Here is a 20845-nt window from a genome sequence, read left to right on the forward strand (position 1 = left end):
CAAACATCCACAGAAACAGTATATCAAACACAACAGCCCAAAAATAAACAAAACACAAACATCAATATAACACAAAGGTGGGCCTCACCCCACCACAAATAAAAACATTTGTCCTCAAATGCAAATAACACAAAATCCGACATGTAAAATAATGAAAGACAGAGAGGGAGGTAAAGAGGTGATCCTAGCTAATTGGTCGCTCCATCTGCTCGAGCTTCAGTGCCCGGAGTGACTCCAGAAGGGCCAACTCCACCGAATCCAGTAATAGGTGCTAAGGAAGCCTGCACGGTAGCATCTATCATAATTGCTTCCATCTCGGTCAGGTCTTCATCTGCAACTCCCTCAGTCTCCTCATGCATCTCTTAATCAGTCTCTGCTTCTGACTCAGGATCGGCTATCTGCTCCATCCTATCCCCATGTCCAGTGGTGATCTAAGGCATCTCAGGCACATCTGGAATTTCCATTGCTCCAAAGACCATGGATACATCGATGGACTTCAGGTGGGTTACATCTTTTTGCAGCTCAACAATGGTAGCTTTTAAAGCTATCACCTTCTCTGTGGTTCCTTGGTTGTGCTCACACACCATTATCCTGGTCGCCAGGGCATCAATGATAGTGTTCAGAGGTGTCACAACATCGGCTAGGGACATCTGGATCATGGTTGGAACAGAGGCATCTAGACTTGTAGCATGACGATCAGTAGAAAGGGCCAGCTGTCCCATCTGGATTAGGGAATCCTGGGTAAGTGGAGGTCGGGAGAAAACAACAGTAAGTCTAGGAGGTAGTTCAGCAGCAGAAGAACCTGGAGTATCAGAAGAAGTAACAATAGGGATACCTGAAGGCCCAGGGGTCGGAGTAGGCAAAAATGCCTCTATAGGTGTTGATTTTGTGTCCATCGGGGCTGCCTTCTTATCTTCCTCCTAATCCTTAAGGTACCTAGCTTCGATCCTCTGGATATCAGTGGAGGATGTGGGAATCACTTCCACATCTTTCCTTACATCTATTGGTACCCGATCCCATCTACACAGCTCAGTAATCAATATCGGGAAAGAAAGAGAGGTCCACGTCTGCTTTGCACGCGTATGAATCTCTGAAGCCATGATCATCCCCAAATTTATTCTAGTCTTCTCCATGATGCAACCCAAACATGCTGCTTTAGCAAGGAGAAGAATCGACTCATTCTGGGATGGCATAATTGTACTGTTGATAAAACCGAACTAGTAACTTGCAGCTACATTCAACTCTTTCTTTTCAATTGGAGCCCCTTCTGCCAACCACTTCGGCAAACCTTCTGAAATAAGTGGGGCTAACCACTTTTTCATTGTGTCCAGCTTCTTTATTCTGATCAAGTGCTGGCAGTGATCCTCAATACTCGTGGACATACCTAAGATTGTGTTGATGGCCTCACTATCACAAATTACCTTCTTTCCTCTAACAACCATATAGTCGACTTCTTTGAACGTTGATATTAGCCTCTTTCTCTAGGGTACCAGTGCACTGTATGCAGTGTAAAATTCTCTGACCCAGCTTGGTATAAAAGAGCCACGGGGTTTTGTGAAGATTTGGAACTTGTGGTGCTTCAGGCATTCCATTATCTCTGGGCACCTGTCGATAACCCCGTCTATGTACAACCGTTTTTCCTCCAAGATTGTCCTCAACCCCTCAGCCTTTGATCTATTCATTGACTTGGGCGGAGGACCTTGTATGAGGTGCCAGCTCTATTGCTTGTTCTAGATCTGGAAGTGTAGGAGTTGTAGACTGGGAACTCCGGATCCTAGATGGATCATTTTGCCTCTTAGATCGCATTTCAGCACTCTATGCTATTGTGAGCTCATCCTCTTCAGATTCTGTAGTCTGAGGCTCCTGATGTTCCTCTTCACTATCAGATGGACTGTGGTAAGAAGTATAATGTCTCTCACTGTCAGAGCTTGCGTCTGATAACTCAGGTGTTTTGCTTTTGCCTTTGTTTTTCCTATTAGATGTGGACAGTTTTGTGGTCTTGTCATTAGATACCGGTGTGCCTTCGTTGATTTTAATCCCTTTCTCCTTATTGCGTGGTAGCATGTCTCTACCTGGAGCCTTTGTTCTAGCCATCTCTGTAATATACTTAAAATATAATAATTTAGAAACGATACAATTGATGAGCTGGGAGAATCTACTGCAGAAAGACTCGCCGAACCACCTTGGCGAGCTAGCCGAAGGGATTGGCTCATAGGTCAGAGCAAGTTGGCGATGAGAAGGCCTTTTCGCCGTCTCGCCGACTACTTTCAGCGAACAACGGTTTGTCCGCCGAAAGTTACAGTGCAACAAGAGATCAACGAGGTAGAAGAAGGGTGAACTAGATCGCTTTTGGCGAGTTGGCGAGTGCTTTTGACAACCTCAGGCTTCTCGCCCAAAGCTATAGAATCTCAAGTCAAATTTCGCATGAAATTAAAGGCGAGATGGGTATTTTTAGGCTAATCGCTGTGTAATTTGGCGAGCTCGACTTAGCTCGCCAAATGGCCCAAAGTGCCAAAAGTCGACCCAGCATCTCGAATTCATTCCTGCAATCCCCGAAAATAAAATTAACACTTGCGCTAGAGAAATTAAACTAAGACCCATAACTCCCATCATCCCAGGATACTCAGACGTCTCTTGGTTCTGCCAATCTAGATAGCATGCAAGTGCAACCACCCGATTTGACTCATTTCAACGTACAAGCATACAAAATTTCAAAAATCAAGATACAACAGGCAACATTCTAGATTTAAGATATGTATTCAAACATTCTAATCCTACCAGATAGGTCCAACACACGACAATAGTATATGAGTATTGCAAATGAGCAAAAGATTCTTAAAAATAAACTCGGGGTTCGGAAACTAACCTTAGATGACGTTTAATACAAATTGAAATGCTATTAAGCAAACTAATCCAACTCTGAGCACAAACCGTCAACTAAAATACTCACAAATATGCGAAATTATAAATGCGATTTTATGTTAGAAATGAGGAAAAATGAAATTTCAAACCCTTTGACCCGATATACCATTCGGTTTGTGCCCATTCGACGATATTAGTCATGTTCGCCTATGTACTTGGCGATATGCCCATTGGTTATTTACCTCGCTGAGTTTTACAGGACCTTCATTATATATGATGATCCAAACGACGGTCTGCATCGGGATCGCCAACCTGTTTGGCTATTCGCCAAATTTCTCCTTGGCTCGCCGAGTTTTACAGGCCTAAATTACTATGATTTTGAGCCTAACGACAGATTTAATTGGTCACACCGACCCTTCCGGCGATGCGCCAACTAGGTCATTCTTTCGCCCATTTGCACTTTTCAAACGCTTTCCGACTTAAACCTACACAATCAACACACCATTATTTATAAACTCAAAATAAGAACAAGGGTTTTTGGTTGCCTCCCAAACAACGCCTTAGTTAACATCGTGGCACGATACAAGTCAGCACTCAAACTCCATTTTTTAGGTTAGCAGTAGTATCACTAGGCAACCCCCTGTTTTGTTGCGGGTGGAGATCGGGCGACACATAATCCATGAGGTTCTCGAGCAGCTGGACAGCTCTGGAATGAGACCAAATCATCCGCTTCATTCCTTCAATGTCTTCCTTGATTCCTTTCAGCTCTCTATCTTGCTCAGTCCCCTTGTGGAGAATTATTGAAATCATTCCCTCAAGGCGTTTAACCTCATTGTCCTTGAGACTTCTTCGCTCATGAGGAGGGATGTATTTATCCTTCCTCTTACACTGGACTTCGATCTTCACCATCTTTTTGGCCAACTCATCCATCTGAGTCATTAGGGCGGCCAACATGAAGTCCTTTTCTACTTCTTGGTTCGTTTCCGCCATTTGATTAAGCAGTTGAGCTGCTATCACATATGGATGTTTTTCAATTCCTCCTGTAATGAGTTGGTCGACGAACATCTTGTTTCCAGGACCAAGACTTCTCTAGAAATAGTCAAGGAGAGCTATGTCGGAAATGTCATGATTTGGGCATTAATTGATCAGTTCATTAAACCTTGCCCATGACTTGTGGATCCGTTCACCTTCCAATTGCTTAAAGGTGAGGATACAACCCCGGAACATAATTACCTCTAATGGAGGAAACTCCATTGGCTCTCGAGTATAGCTCACCATGCCCACTTCCTCTGTTTGGATACAAACAAACCAACAAACCAAAACTAAAGATTAAGTGAGTAAACTACAACTAAGAAGAACAAAAAATTGACTAATCAAAAAATTCTCAAATAACACCACTCCCCAGCAGCAGCGCCATTTTGATGTTTGCATAATCAAGACACAACTTCCAATGCAAGTCTCTACGATTGTACAATAGTAAAGTAACCCAATCGAGGGTTGGGGTGGAGTCCCAAGGGAGTGGGCTTGAGCATTAGTAGAAAAATAAAATGTTGTTCCAATTAGTTATAGCTAAAGATACTTTTGAATATTAACATGCTAAGTCTAAGGGGTGATGCAAGCGTCAATTAACAATGGGGGTTTTGTCACAAGTAAGCAAAAACAACAAAAATACAAAAAAGTACTAATCAAGGAGATGGGGTTCTTGGGATGTGATAGGAATACGAGAAAACTAAACTATTGAGTACATGCTTTTGACAATAAATCTGTTGAATAATTGTGACTAGGCTAGACTATAGAGGGAATAAATTCTCTCTCGAGCAACTTACCCCGAATCAAATGGGTTCCTCTCGGACACCCACTTGCCGCATGAAGAGTATCCTCCGCCTTAGCCCACTCACTCTCTCGAGTTGAGTGTGTGGGAATGAGACTAGGGGTCACTCTCTCGAGCTGAACCTCATGTCGACCCACTCCCACCGACCATCAATTTAGTAGTCTTAGTTTTACGAATTCACTCTCGAGCAAGCCAAAAACACAAAGGTGAAATCGTATTTGCAACTACAATTTCATTAAAGTTCCACCACAACTACTAACAAAATACACATCTAAACAACAAATAAATCATCAACAAGCAACACCTAACAAATAATCTAACCCATATTCACAAAATCACACCCCAAGAATTGGGGTTTTAGCTAGACATGTAAAAGAGATAGAAATTTATACCAAATGAGTTTGCATTCAAATGGGTATGAAGATTTAAGTCTCAAAACAAGCCAAGATTGAAGAATCCAGAAAACCCAATTCCAATTTCTTGTAGTTGAAACCCTTTGTACCTTCAAGTTCTTCAAAAACCCTCTCCAAACTTAGAACTCAAAAATAGAAGTAAAGACTAAAAATTACTATTCAAAGCTAAAAATTCAATACTAGAATAATAATTATCAACGAGTATTTATAGTTTTAAAAAAATTGTGCTGCAGCGGATCATTCGGCATTGTTAGTCGAGATCGCTGATCAACTCGGCGATCAGCCCTTTTGTAGGTTTCATCGCCGTCTTGCTCTATCCTTCAGCATCATCGTATTTGGATCATTGGGCGACATAGTACTGCTTCGCGGAAATGCTCGGTGATACGCCAACTGCTCTTGTTCACCGGCGATTTGATCCTTTCCTTTAGGGCTCAGCACACTGGAAAAAAAGGCGAGGATATAACCTTTTGGCGACTCGCTGAATGGGTTCGGCGATTCTCAGATTTTCATTTCTTCGATCGTTCAGCTACTTTTGTTCCTTTTTGGTAAGTAGTGTCCATGTTTTCCCTCAAACGTCAAATACCTGAAACTTAAGGGTTTTCATCAGTTATTGAGACACAATATGTATTCAAGGACACTAATTCTATCAAAATATAGTCCTAAATGAGTCCAATTTGTGGACTCATCACACCTGCAACTTCTCAAAATCTGCATTTTTGGTCTGTTTCGGATACAGGATGTTACATTCAAACTCTAATGCTCCGAAGCAAAATTGTTTCTATGCTCTCCAAAACTGAGGTGAACAGGAGAATTCTCCGGACGTGGTCACCGATATGTTAAAAGTTTTCCATTTAGATGTGTATGCTTCGTTAGACCCCGGTGCTACTTTGTATTTTGTGACACCATATGTGGCAATGAGAATTGATATGCTCCCTAATGTGTTGTTAGAACCTTTTTCTATCTCTACTCCTATTGGTGATTCTGTGGTGGCTAAAAGGGTTTATAGAAGATGCCATGTTTCCCTATCCCATAGAGTTACTCTTGTTGATTTGATAGAGCTTGACATGCTAGATTTTGTTGTTATACTTGGTATCGATTAGCTGCACTCTTGTTATGCGTCGATTGATTGCAGAAATCGGGTAGTCAAGTTTCAGTTCCCGAATGAGCCTATCCTTGAGTGAAAGGGGGAAATTTTATGCCTAAGGGCCAATTTGTTTCATGTTTGAAGGCTAGAAAGATGATCTCCAAGGGTTGCATTTACCATCTTGTTAGGGTGAGGGATGTAGATTCTGAAACCCCTACTCTTGAGTCGGTCCCCATTGTAAGTGAGTTTTTGGAAGTGTTCCTAGATGACCTACCCGATATTCCTCCCGAGCGGGAAATAGACATTGACATTGACCTTCTCCCATATATGCAACCTATCTTGATTCCTCCTTATAGAATGGCCCCGACTGAGTTAAAGGAGTTGAAAGAACAATTAAAGGATCTATTATACAAGAGTCTTATTCGACCGAGTATCTCACCATGGGTTGCTCTGGTGTTATTTGTTAGGAAGAAATATGGGTCTCTTCGTATGTGCATGATTATCGTTAGTTGAACAAAGTGGTCATTAAGAACAAGTATCCTCTTCAAAGGATAGATGACTTGTTTGATCAACTTCAATGGGCTAGTTATTTCTCTAAGATTGATCTTCGTTCGGCTTATCACCAACTAAGGGTGAGAGGGGTTGATATTCCAAAGACAACTTTCTGAACTCAGTATGGCCATTATGAATTCCCTGTGATGTCGTTTGGTTTAACTAACTGTCCGACGACATTTATTTACTTGATGAATAGAGTGTTTAAGAAATACCTAGATATGTTTGTGATTGTGTTCATCTATGATATTTTGATCTATTCAACGAGTGAAAATGAGCATATAGATCATTTGAAAATTGTATTGCAAGTTCATAAGGACCAACAACTTTTTGCAAAGTTTAGCAAGTGTGAGTTTTGGTTGAGGTCCGTAGCTTTACTTGGTCATATTGTGTCTAATAAGGGTATTGAGGTAGATCCTAAGAAGACGGATGTGGTCCAGAGTTGGCCTAGACCTCTAACTCCTTTGTGTATTAGAAGCTTCTTGGGTTTGGCCGGTTATTATAGAAGGTTTGTTGAGGGATTTTATTCCATTGCTTCTCCTTTAACGACTTTGACTCAAAAGAAGGCTAACTTCATTTTGTCGGAAGCTTGTGAGAAAAGTTTCCAAGAGTTGGAGGATAGACTTACTTCCGCTCCGGTGTTGACTTTACCGGAAGGTACAGATGGTTTTGTGGTGTATTGTGATACATCTAGAGTTGGTTTGAGATATGTGCTTATGCAAAATTGTAAGGTGATTGCCTATGCTTCCGAGAAGAATTATCCTACCTATGACCTTGAGTTAGCGGCGGTTGTTTTTGCCTTAAAGATTTGGAGGCATTATCTATATAGGATTCATGTTCATGTGTTTACCATTCACAAGAGTCGACAATAAGTGTTTCGTCAAAAGGATTTGAATCTTCGCTAAAAAAGGTGGATAGAATTATTGAATGACTATGTCATGAGTGTTCTTTCTCACCCCGGCAAGGCCAATGTGGTAGCGGATGCTCTTAGTAGGTTGTCTATGAGAAAAAAATTGGTTCGGGATGTTCATAGGTTGGCCTGGTTAGGTGTTCAATTAGTGGATTCCACCAAGGGTGGTGTCATGGTTCAAAATGGGTCCGAATAGTCTTTTGTGGCGGATATGAAATCTAAGCAAGGCCTTAATCCTATTTTGGTTGAATTGAAAGAGGCGGTACTTAAGAAATCCGTAGAGGCTTTTCCCAAGGGGGAGATGTTGTACGTAGATACTAAGGCCGGTTATGTGTTCCTAATGTTGATGACTTGAGAGAGAAAATCTTGTCAGAAGCACATAGTTCCCGGTATTTTTCACCAAGATGTACTGTGACTTACGGGAAGTCTATTGGTGGAATGGGATGAAGAAAGATATCACGGAGTTTGTGGCTAAGTGCCCTAATTGTCAACAAGTAAAGGTTGAGCATCAAAGACCGGGAGGCTTTTCCCAAGATATAGGTATTCCCACTTGGAAGTGGGAAGAGATAAATATGGACTTTATTGTGGGTTTGCCTCTCACCCGGAGACAACATGATTCTATATGGGTTATTGTAGATCGGATGACTAAATCGGATCACTTTACTTCGGTCAAGGTTTCTTTTTCGACGGAGGACTATGCCAAGTTGTACATAAGTGAAATGGTGAATTTGCATGGAGTGCCTTTATCCATTATTTCCTATCGTGGCCCTCAATTCACCTCTCACTTTTGGAGGTCTTTTCAAAAGAGTCTAGGCACCAAGGTTAAGCTTAGCTAGACTTTTCATCCCTAAACCGATGGGCAAGCAGAGCACACCATCCAAACTTTGGAAGATATTCTAAGGGCATGTGTGATTGACTTTAAGGGTAATTCAGATGACCATTTTCCATTAGTAGAGTTTGCCTACAATAATAGCTATCACTCAAGTATTGGTATTGCTCCATTTAAAGCCTTGTATGGTAGGAGGTGTAGATCTCATATAGGTTGGTTCAAAGTGGGGGAAATGGATTTGATAGGTACCGAATTGGTACTAGAGGCCATTGAGAAAGTCTGACTCATTAGAGAGAGATTGAGAACGACTCAAAGCCGACAAAAGCCTTATGCCGATGTGAGGAAAAAGGATCTAGAGTTTGAGGTTAATGATTGGGTCTATTTGAAAATCTCACCCATGAAGGGTGTGATGAGATTTGGAAAGAAGGGAAAACTTAGTCCCCAGTATGTAGGACCATACCAAATTTTAAGGGATATTGTTAAAGTTGCATATGAGTTAGCTTTTCCAAGTGAGTTGCCGTCGGTTCATCTGGTGTTTCATGTTTCTATGCTCAAGAAATGTGTTGGAGATCTGGCATCCATAATTCCCTTAGAAGGGTTGGGGGTTGATGAAAGTCTATCATATGAGGAAGTTCCGGTAGAGATTCTAGACCGGTAAGTTAAGAGGTTGAGAAACAAGGAAATAGCTTCCGTAAAGGTTTTGTGGAGAAATCAACTAGTTGAGGGTACTACTTGGGAGGCCGAGGCCGATATGAAGTCCCGCTATCCTCATCTTTTTCTTTGTACTCCTACCCTAGCTCGAGGTAAGTAGTTCCTCTTGAGTTTTTCCTTGTTTTGGAAGTCATGTGTGTTATATGTGTTTTCCATGATTACCCTATGTTATGCATGTTCTTGATAAATTCATGTTTAGTAAGAAAATGAGTTTTTATGATTGATTTTCCTCATGTTGTTGTGCATTGAGTAAGGGTTGCCTAAATGCTTCATGAGATGAATTGTTGAACATGTTTTAGTTATGTTTTTTTTGGAAAGCAATTGCATAAAGGCTCCATGAGATTGTGTTGAGCATGATTTTAGTTTGGAGAAGGTAATTCCTCCTATGGATATGAGAAATGATGAGATTTCATGCATAATGGGTTGTTAGATGTACTTCCTACTTCCTTGTGATGCATTGAGTATGTTTGAGTTGGAGCTGATATTTCCTCCTTTGAATTGTGCATTGTTTTAATGTTGCATGCATGATGGGCTACTAGTCTTGAGTCTTTACTTCTGTGAGGTGTCTAGATCGTCATTCGAGGACGAATGTTCCCAAGGGGGAGATATTGTAACATCCCAGAAATTAGTAGGCTAAACTAGAGCTTAAGGGTTAGAGTCATGAAGGAGGCCAAGGACCAAGGGCAAGAGAGCAAGAGCCAAGGGAAAGGGCCAAGGATGCCCAAAATTTCCAAGGCACTGCCCACCATGGCACGAGGTCTTCACGACCCGTGGTGGTCACCACGCCCCCTAGTGCCACTCATGGTGGTGAGGCAAGTAGCCTTTTAAAGGCTTCCCAACAATGGCTCATCTCCACGAGTCACTTCACGACCAGTGGTGTAGACCAAAATATTCTCTCTAGAACTTAAGGAAGAAGAAGGAGATTCAAGGTAGGGTTCAAGAAGCAAGGTTATTCACATCAAATTCATTGGGCTTTGTTGTGAAGGTATGGTAGTCTTCATCCATAGGTAGATTTCATCCATGGAGTCCCTTCAAAATCCCAATTTCAAAAGATAGAAATCCCTCAAATGTTAGGGTTTGATTCCAAAGTCATGGGTTTCTTTCAAAATCGATTCTAATGATTGAATTATGTTATATTAAGCATGAATTGATGATTTCCTATGGGTTTTTTTTATGAATCCCCAAGAACCTATGAAATCCCCATATATCTGAATTGTAATCATGTGATGTGGGTCATTGTTGATGAAAGAAGAATGTTATGAAATTATGCATGTATTGACTAGGTTACTTGAATTATGATGATATCCATGTCTAATGTTTGAATTCTAGATGTGTTGATTGAATGTGAGCTTTTAACCTTGAAAGGGCAAAGTATGAGAATTATGCATGTTTTTATAAAATCTATGCAATTGCTTTTAGAACACTTTAAGAGTGAATTGTCTATGATTATGACGTAGTTGTTGTGTTGTTGAAAGGATATTCTCATATACACACTTAAGCATGAATATGATATGATGTGAAAGGTTTTCTCACATAATCGAAATTCTAAGGTTGAAAGGCTTTCTCACCTAATTTAACCTAAAACTATATGTAGACATGAACGGTGAAAGGTTATTTTCCCACATAATCTAAGAGCTACCTTATGAATTAAGCATGGATTGAGTGTCAAAAAATTCTTCCATGAATATGAATTAAGTCAAAACTTAATAAATACTCCATGGGAATAAATGCTTAGCACCGAGTGGATATTGATATGAGATGGGAGCCCTCACGTTAGTTGAGCCCGGGTTTCTAGTAGCGATCTCCTTATCTCATAAACTATGTACCCCCATAGGTTATTTAGCTAATGGATCCACCTAAGCTAAAAGTATGGTTCTGCCTTAGGCAAGTAGAACACCCATTTTCGGTGTGGGTAACACCGAGGGATCATGTTATAGCTCACATGGTCTCATCTCGGTTAAGGCTTATTCCTACAATAAGAACAAGAATATGAATTATGAATTATGGTTACTCAATAAGCTTTTTATATGAGTTTTCAAAGGTTTTAAAGATGATGATGACTATGTTGGCTATGTTTATGGCTTATGTTTTTCCACTATCTTTATGATGTTGTTTAAACTTGGTAAAGTGCATGCTTTCAAATGAAATGTAACTTTTAGCATGTTTTCAATATTTTTATGCATGACTATTATACTTAGTGCATTTTTATACTAAAGCCTACTTTTCTTACATTTTCCCCTAAGTGTAGGGTCCGGTTTTCGAGGTGATCATTCTAGTGGCTAGAGCTTGGACTTGAGTATCTTCCGAGCTTGGTGATTCCTCATGGTTCGAGGATGGCTTTTTCCTATGTTGCATTTTTTATTCATGTATTTCCCTTTTTGGACATGTTGTATGAGCTAGGCCCTATTTCATTCGAACATTGTAATAGATGGCTATGTTGAGACATAGTGTCTAGATTTCCACTTTCGTTTATGAAAATTTTAAACTTAAAATGTTTTTTTACTCTTATTGTTCTATTGCTTATGTTATGAGGACTAAATGGATTGTATGGAGTCCTTCGAGGTTCTATATGCCATGTTACATCTAGGGGGTACCCCTAGGTCGTGATAGGTTTTGTGGAGTGATACGAGAGGCTTGTCACAACTTTATCCTAACTCATCTAAATTTTCTTTCTCTAAATACTTTTATGATTTTTTAGGTTTCCTTGAAAGCAAGCCTAGTGAAGAACCTCAAAATGTGAAGAATCATGAAGTCCTTGAAAGCTCCCAAAAGGAGAAAATATGTTCCAATGTTGATAACCAAGGTGAAAACACTTTTTCCAATGAGCTACAAGGTAACAATACTAACTCTTACACTTACTTGAACTTGGAACCTCATTGTGTGGTTATTAGCCAATTGTGTGTAAATGATAGCTTGTCAATATCGGAGCATAATGAGTTTTTTACTTGTTATATTCTTGATATCAACTTATTGTGTGATGATAATATCCTTGTTGTGAGTGAGAAAACACTAGTTGATCCTATAGATGACCAGATTGACTCTTCTAGTAAGGTCTATTTGAGTCCACATAGTGTTTACACTTGTAGCTTGAATGAGGGTACATTTTTATGTGATGAAAGTGATTCTGCACTAGTTCATACTATTGATGACCAAGTTGATTATTCTTGAAAGATCAATTTGTACGCACCTAGTGTTAACTTTTATGATTTGAATGAATCCTTAGACCTTAATACCATTACTAGTTTTTCTCATGATAATCTTGAGGTATAATGTGTTGTTTTTTAAAATTATAATCTCTTGTTTGATGATAACATGACTCTTGAGAGTTTTCATAATGGAAGGCCTTAAGTTTTGGAAGTGTAGCCACTCTTTAAGGCTAACAATTGTTTATTAATCCACTATGGTGTGATGACACACTTTCCAAAGAAGGAAATCACTTTTTTTTGAAGATGATAGTATATTTATTATAGAGGGTAGTGTTAAGAAGGAAGGTGATGCTTATGTGTTAGTTGCTAAAGTGGAGGCTAAACTTGGAACACCTTGAGTAAAATTCATTTATGTGACATATTTCTCTACTACTTGTTTGCATATGATGATGATCACGCTTTTGAGTGTAGTATGTTGTTGGAGTATAAGAGTGTTAACCGGGCAAAGAAGGTTGTACTTGATCCATGTTCATGGATTTCTTTTCTATTTTACCCTAGTAATGAGTTGAATTGTGACACTTGTGTAGTGATTCTTCGTCAAGATCACAAGCACAATTTGGAGGAATTTGTTGGCACCTTCCCTATGGTGAAAATTCCTTCTCGAGGGTTTACCATCCTCTTGAGGGGTCTACGTTGTATATGGGGAAGGTGAACCCTCTTACTTTACTATATCTTTGCATATGATCTTGTTAATTGTGCATCTTGTTGACACTCAATTTTGTCCCTCCTTTCTTCTAATTTATTTAGCTGAGATTCTAAATTACTAATAAGTCTAATATTTTATATTTCACAGCTATTTTGATTTATTACTAACGTTATCATTATTTTCTAGTAGACATTATTAGTACTATTACTCTAACCTCTGTTATTCTTATGATGTTTATTATTATTATTATTATTATATTATTATTATTATTATTATTATTTTTATTATTATTATTATTTTTATTATTATTATTAATATTATTATTATTATTATTGTTGTTGTTGTTGTTGTTGTTGTTATTATTATTGTTGTTGTTGTTATTATTATTATTATTATTATTTTAAAGTTACATGTTTTTCTTATCAACATTTTCTACTATTACTTATTGTTGTATTTTTAAAAATAATTGTCGTCACTTTATTTCAAGTTTCTTACATATTAGATTTTTTTGGATTATATATATTGTGCTAGTTATTGAATAAGAGGCTCAAACGAAACTAATTTAAAGAAGGAAAGATTACAAAATTCGGCTTAATAATTGTCCAAACAAAGTGCAATTCAAATCAATTAATTCAGCCAATTTTGCTATCCAAAATGCAGCTCAATTGGCCCATACGTTTTAGCCAAGCTCCCCAAACATAACCCAAATTCGCAGCCCTAATCCAAGATTCACAGCAGTGCTAAGACGTCTCCCTCATCTCTTCCTCTTTCAAGAAAAAATCCAAATTGCTTCAACCATGACAGACTTCACCATCCGGATTTCGTACAAGCCTCAACAACTATCTCACTTTCAAAGATCCAATCAGCACAAGAGGTTAAAGAACTTTTTGAACTCTAATTTATCCACAATGAAAGCATATTCAAGCAGCTTTTGTTAAAATTTCAAACGGCTCTTTTGTTCTTCAAAATCCCACTCGAATCCCTATCTCTAACCCTACCATTCTTCTCCTATAAATACATCTCAAAAGTGCATTCAAAAGAACCCTTTGAATATTGGAAATATTTTATCTTTCCTAAAGACTAGAACACTCACAAGAACACCAAAAAAGGAAGTCATAGTTGCCTAGAATCTGGATACTTTCATATAATTTAGCATTAGCAAATGTTGTTTCTCTTTGCTCATTTTTGTGAAATAGCAAGTTTGAGGTTTGAGATTGACAACGGCTTTAGTTCACTGCTCCACAAAAGGTGAAAATCTTAACTTATTCATATTCATTCATCGTCGATGATTATTTTGATGTTAGAAATTATGCTTAATTTATATATCACGCTACAAATTTTGATTCATTTTTCAATTTGAACTGTCTACTGTATAGTCTCATATGCTTACGGATTAGCCTAGAAATCTTGGCCTATCACTGACTAAGTTAAATACTAGAAAATACATACGTTAGAAATAGATTATTATTTAATTTAGTACTAAAAAAATAATGTGTGTGTATATATATATATGTGTGTGTATTTATACAACTATGTTTAAAATGTATTACTTAAAAATCTTGTTTTGAAATTGGTTTCTATTTATGTACGTGTTAGTCTTTTTATGAATCAAGTTTTTATATAACTTGCTCTGCTTCTCACCTTTATTAAACTGTTTGAGCATATAATATTTTTCTAACTTCAATTCTCTTTCCGTTTCTCTGTTTTGCACGAACGTTGTAGTCGAAGAGTCCCACTATGGGACTCAACAATACCATTGTTGCATGGAGCTTGCATATCTTGTACATGGAGTCCGCACATTCTTATCCTTTTTCTGCCTTCACGTTGTTTAGACGTCGAATAATGAAGGAGATTATTTTCTTCTGTTAAAGCCGAGCACAACTATTAATTACCTAATTTTTCTCAGTTTGTATTATTTAGTTCTGTTGATGTGATTAATGTTTTTATTTCTATTGTGTGTTCCTTGATATGTAAGAATTTTCTTTGACCCCATACATTAGTTATGAATACTTCCTTTTATCACAGAAAAGAGAGCCTTTATTTTTTAAAACTTAAGAAACCAAAATAGTTAAGTCAGAAATGTTCCTCATTAAAATTTTCTTGTAGTTACTCACTTTTCTTTCAAATACTTTGTCAAAAATAAACCACAATAAAGTTTTCTGCCCAACTCTTTTTTAGTTTAGATTTACAGATTTTAGTATATAATTTATTCTTGAACTTGTAAGTTCTTGAATTTATTCAAGTCTTAAATTTTTCCCTCAAAATTTAGTTATGTTTACTAGATCTTCTTTTACAACTTCTAATGCTTCAATTTTTGATAAAACTCCTGTCTCTTATTAAATTCAAATGGATTCAAGTCATCATTTATTATTCAATAAACAAGTTTAATGTTTACAAAACTATTTTACTTCCACACGTTTCAACAAGATAACTTTTCATAAGAAGTGTTTTTCAAACAATGATTTTCAAGTTACTTCAGATTTACCATTTATATTATTTTAACATCTTTCAGCTTAGCATTTCAACTTGATTATCACCTCTTTCACATTTTTTTTGACACTTAGCCTAATTAATTAATTAAGTCTAGTCGATTAATCATTTTTAATGGATCTTAAAAGATGCCTAACCTCTACCCTTTAAATTAAGTGAACCCTTACCTAGAATCTCATGTTTAGTAGATGTTAAAATTGACATTAACTTTACACAATGACTTTATTCAATTTCAGGTGTCCTAATTCACCGTAAATAATTAGGTGGTGACTCCTTAAGTTTGTTCATCAATTTAGGAATCACTAAAATGTTCACTATTTTGATCTTGTTAAAATGTGGATATAACACATCTTATGAGGGTAGGAGTTGTTTGTCACGAGAAGGTGAGGCTTAACTTAAATTCATCATGTTGTCTTTGTCCATATTTTGATATAATGAGTGCTAGAATCATTGAACCTAGTTGTGATCTTGCTTATAGGAACACCTTAGATGACCCCAATGTGCATGACACATTTCTCTACTACCTCTTTGCCTATTACGATACCCATGTTGGTATGTGAATTATTTACTATAGAGGTAGAGGTAAATGGATTTTGCCTTTCTTTGACTTGAATGATCCTTTAAGGTTGATCGCACTAGTTTTGGTGAGGTCTTATTGTGAGACGATAAAACAATTGTGTCTTATGGTTCTTAAAGCATATGTGATATCATATCTTTGCATTCTTGATGCCCTTAAGACCATTATTTTTGTTTCCTTGTCTCGTGATGTTTCTAACAACCATTTCCTTGTACCTTTTATGATGAATGGATCTTCTTCGACAAAAAAGATTGTTGGTTATATTTCAAATGTGTGCCTCCTTGGTGAGTTGGTATGGTTGATAACTCATGTTCTAACCCTCATGCTATGAGGATATATTTGTTGTTTGTCATTTTCATGGTTTTGCAAGGTTGAGAGGACGATTCCTTTTCAAGAAGGGGAGGATGGTAACACATAGATAGCATGAAGTCTTTAGAGGATCTTGATGGACACAAAATAAAGACATATAATGTATGGAAGGTCCATCAAAGTGAAGAAAAAGAATAAAGAGGCTTCGTGTCGAAGTGGTCATCTCTTAAATTCAAGAATTCACAAAATAAGACAACTGAAACAAAGCCCTTATCTCATTAAGAGTAAAATTGTAAATGAAGTGTCTTCTTTATTTCCTTAGTATAAATAGTAGTATTTTGTCATTTTGGAAGACTTATATTATGATTAATCGAATATTTGAGAGCTTTGAAGCTTGTAGTTTCAAGGTGAACCCTAGAATTAGTGTAGTTCATAGTTGGTAATTGTAGTTAAGTGATTAGGATGGAGTCCCAATATTGCTTGTGTTAACTTCTTATAGTTTAATCAATCATCGAGTTACCCTCTTTGTGGATTCAATAAGAGAAAACCACATTAAAATGAGTTGAAATCAAGCTTAAATCATCATTTTCAAATACCCAAGTTCTTGAGAAAATCTAGAAAGTTTGAGTTCAAAATTTGCAATTAAGTGAGAAACTCTTGAAATAAATAATGGATAATAAGGTGTGGGAGTTAAAAATTGTTACCCAATTAGAGAATCTCGAAAATTACTTTAAAATTGCCTATACCAAGCTTCCAAAGCTCAAAAATGGAGAAATGGAGATTAAACCATGATATTGGAAAATAATTAAATCCCAGTCATCACACCCTTCACGGTTATTACATTAAGCCAAACATGATCTCTTTGCATGAACTCCATGGCTCAAACTCATATCGGCATAAATCTTTTGTCGGCTCTGAGCTGTCAACAACCTACTATGAATCAAATAGAATTTCTCCATAGCATCTCTAAGAAAGTCTATATTTAATGCATCCACATCAATGACATTAAACTTAACAATTGGAGATCTATAACTCCTACCATACAATGCTTCAAATGGAGCTATCTGAATACTTAAACGATAACTGTTGTTGTAGGCAAACTCCTCTAAGGGAAAATGTCCATCCCAATGAGCACCAAAATCAATCACAGACGCCCAAAGCATGTCTTCCAATACCTATATCGTCCGCTCAGACAATCCATCAGTCTAAGGTGAAAAGTTGTACTCATATCTAACTGAGTACCCAACCCATGTTGTAAAACTCTCCAAAATTTCAAAGAAAAGAGAGAATCTCGGTCAAAAACAATAGAAACAAACACACCAGGAAACTGAACTATCTGATATAGATCCGGGCCAACTTCTCAGTCGTATACTTCACCTAAACTGGAATGAAATAGGTGGACTTTTTCAATATATCAACAAACACCTAAATCAAATCATAACCACCCACTGTGGTAGGCAAACCTACCATAAAATCCATGGTGATACACTCTCACTCCCATGTAGGAAGGGGCATCCTCTGAGACACGCCACCAAGCTGTTGATGTTAACACTTGACCTATTAGCAAGTCAAACACCTAGCCACAAACTCCATAATGTCCCTATTCATACCACACTAGTAGTAATACTGACTCATATCATGGTACATCTTGTCCATTGGTGGATGACTAGAGTACCTCTAACAATATGCCTCCTCCGAGATCAATCAGAACAAACAACCCATCTTAGGAACACAAATCTTGCCTCAAATCCTAAACACCCCCGTAGAATCAAGTATCGCTTCCTTAGCTTCACCCTTCATCACATTGTACCAATGATACACAAATTCTTATCATAAAACTGCCTTTCTTTAGTATGCTCAATAAAAGAAGATTGTGCCTCAACAAAGGTAATAACACCATCATCCTCGAAAATCTACAACCAAACAATGTTGGCTAGTCTCGGAACATCTCTAGCCAATAGACACTCCTTAACTTTTATCAAGGCAAGACTCTTCATACTAGGATTCTCCCTACTAAATGTATCTACTTCAATATTGTCCTTCCGAGGTTATACAAAATAGTCATGTCATAGTTCTTCAATATCTCAAGCCACCTACATTGTCTCAAGTTTAGATCCCTCTCATTGAATATGTACTGAAGGCTCCTATGATTAGTGAAGACCGTGTATGCACACCATACAATTAGTAATGCCATATATTTAACACAAAAATCTCTGCCGCAAACTCTAAGTCATGGGTACGATATTTCTTCTCATGAGTCTTTAACTGTCTAGAAGCAGAAGCAATTAATTTCCCCTTTTGCATCAACACTCCCCCTAGACCAACTCCCAAAGAATCACAATACACAATATAGCCCATACCCTCATTAGGTAGAGTAAAAATAGAAGCCAAAGTCAATGAGGTCTTGAGTTTTTGAAAGGTTGCCTCACACTCGCCAGACCACTGGAAACCCACCCTTTTCTGAGTCATTCTAGTCAATGGAGCTGCAATATAAGAAAAACCCTGTATAAACCTCATGTAGTAATCTGCCAACCCCAAAAAACTACAAATCTTAGTAGGAGAAGTAGGCCTCGTCACACCTCTAACTGCCTTAATCTTGGATAAATCCATCCTAATGCCCTCGTTGCACACCACGTGCCCAAGAATGCCACTGAATCAAGCCAAACTCACAGTTTGAGAATTTTCCATATAACTTCTTGTCCCTCAGCTGTGAAACACTATCTTCAAATAGAGAACATGATCATCCTCAATCTTGGAATACACAAAGATGTCTTCAATAAATACAACTACAAAGGAATCCCAAAACGGGCGAAACACCCTGTTCATTAAATCCATGAATGTTGTTGGGACGTTAGTCAATGCAAACGACATTACCTAGAACCTATAATGGCCATACCAGTTCCAAAAAGATGTCTTAGGGACATGTGATGCCGTAATCCTTAGCTAATGATAGATAGACCTCAAGTTCATCTTAGAAAACAATTGCCCTAAAGCTGATTAAACACATCATCAATGTGCAAAAGAGGATACTTGTTCGTAACAATCACATTATTCAACTGCTTATAATCAATGCACATCCTCATAAATCCATCATTATTCTACACAATCAAAATTAATGCACCCCAAGAGGAAACTCTGGGGGAGAATAAACCCCTTACTCAATAGAATTTTGTACTCCTCCTTCAATTTCTTCAACTTCATTGGGGCAATGCAATATAACGAGGGAGGGTAGATATGGATTAGTGTATGACTCCAAATTAATAGAAAAATAATTGTATCTATCAGGAGGAACACCCAAAAGATCAGTAGGAAATACTTCTGCAAACTCCTGAACCACTTGAATAGACTCCATGGAAGGTGGTTCAACACTAGTATCCCACATAAAATATAATGCTTACCTCAGCCTATTCCACATTGACAGCTCAAATATACTATCTAGGCACACATGGAAAATCATTAACTTAATTGGAACCTCGTCTGATTACATACAATCTCATTACACCTCTTAATGTTCTTGTTACTCTTACGACTTAGCCACATTTCGTTGCCCTTATCTAAAAGTTAGGATCTCTCACTTGTACCACTCATATTCATTGCAGCTAACATCTCAATTCCTCACCTACTTTATGTCAAGTATACTAGATCATACTCAAGACTAACATCATCACCTTACTGTTACCATTTTTTTTAATCACGATGCTCATCTCAAATTCAAGTTTAATGTTTATTACTAATCACGGATATCAACATGATTGCTCGCTTACTATACTAACTTATAACTACTATATAAAAATTGAGAAATACACGCCTACTAAGACCTCATGAAAAGTAGTCGTTCTTTGTCTCTCATTCTACATCCTTACATATTATTGCAACATTCAACTTCAACACTTAAATACTATTTACTCATTCACTATACATCACTACATAATTAGTTCTATAACACTTTGAAAATTATGGGCTCTCCCTTAAAAATCTAAGCCTAGCTTAGTTCTATCACTACATGAACACTCTTGCTTTTCTCTGTAGCACCTACACTTGGTCATTACCAACACAATGACACATCATCATAACCTCCTTTCTAGTTAAAGTATACTCTAACTCATCCTAACTAGTAACTCTTACTCTACCTCTTATCATCAAATCTACACAAACTTATTAGTATACCCATACGGAAAAACTCCTCACTAATAACCTATTGGGTGCATCACTATAATAACATAGCTTGCCTCATCACTATCTCCCTTTCTTAGATTACTGAACCTCTGCATGCATTCTTCTAACTTTGGGCACTCTTACTACTACTGCTTATAACATCATAACTCATACTATCTTTTCAGGCGAAAACACTACCCAAGATATAAAACACACCTACCCATACGAGTCTCAACTAAAACAAGATTAGGGAAATGAAACCGGGAACAC

Source organism: Solanum tuberosum, unplaced genomic scaffold, assembly GCF_000226075.1.
Source record: "Solanum tuberosum cultivar DM 1-3 516 R44 unplaced genomic scaffold, SolTub_3.0 scf00067, whole genome shotgun sequence".
NCBI lineage: Eukaryota > Viridiplantae > Streptophyta > Magnoliopsida > Solanales > Solanaceae > Solanum > Solanum tuberosum.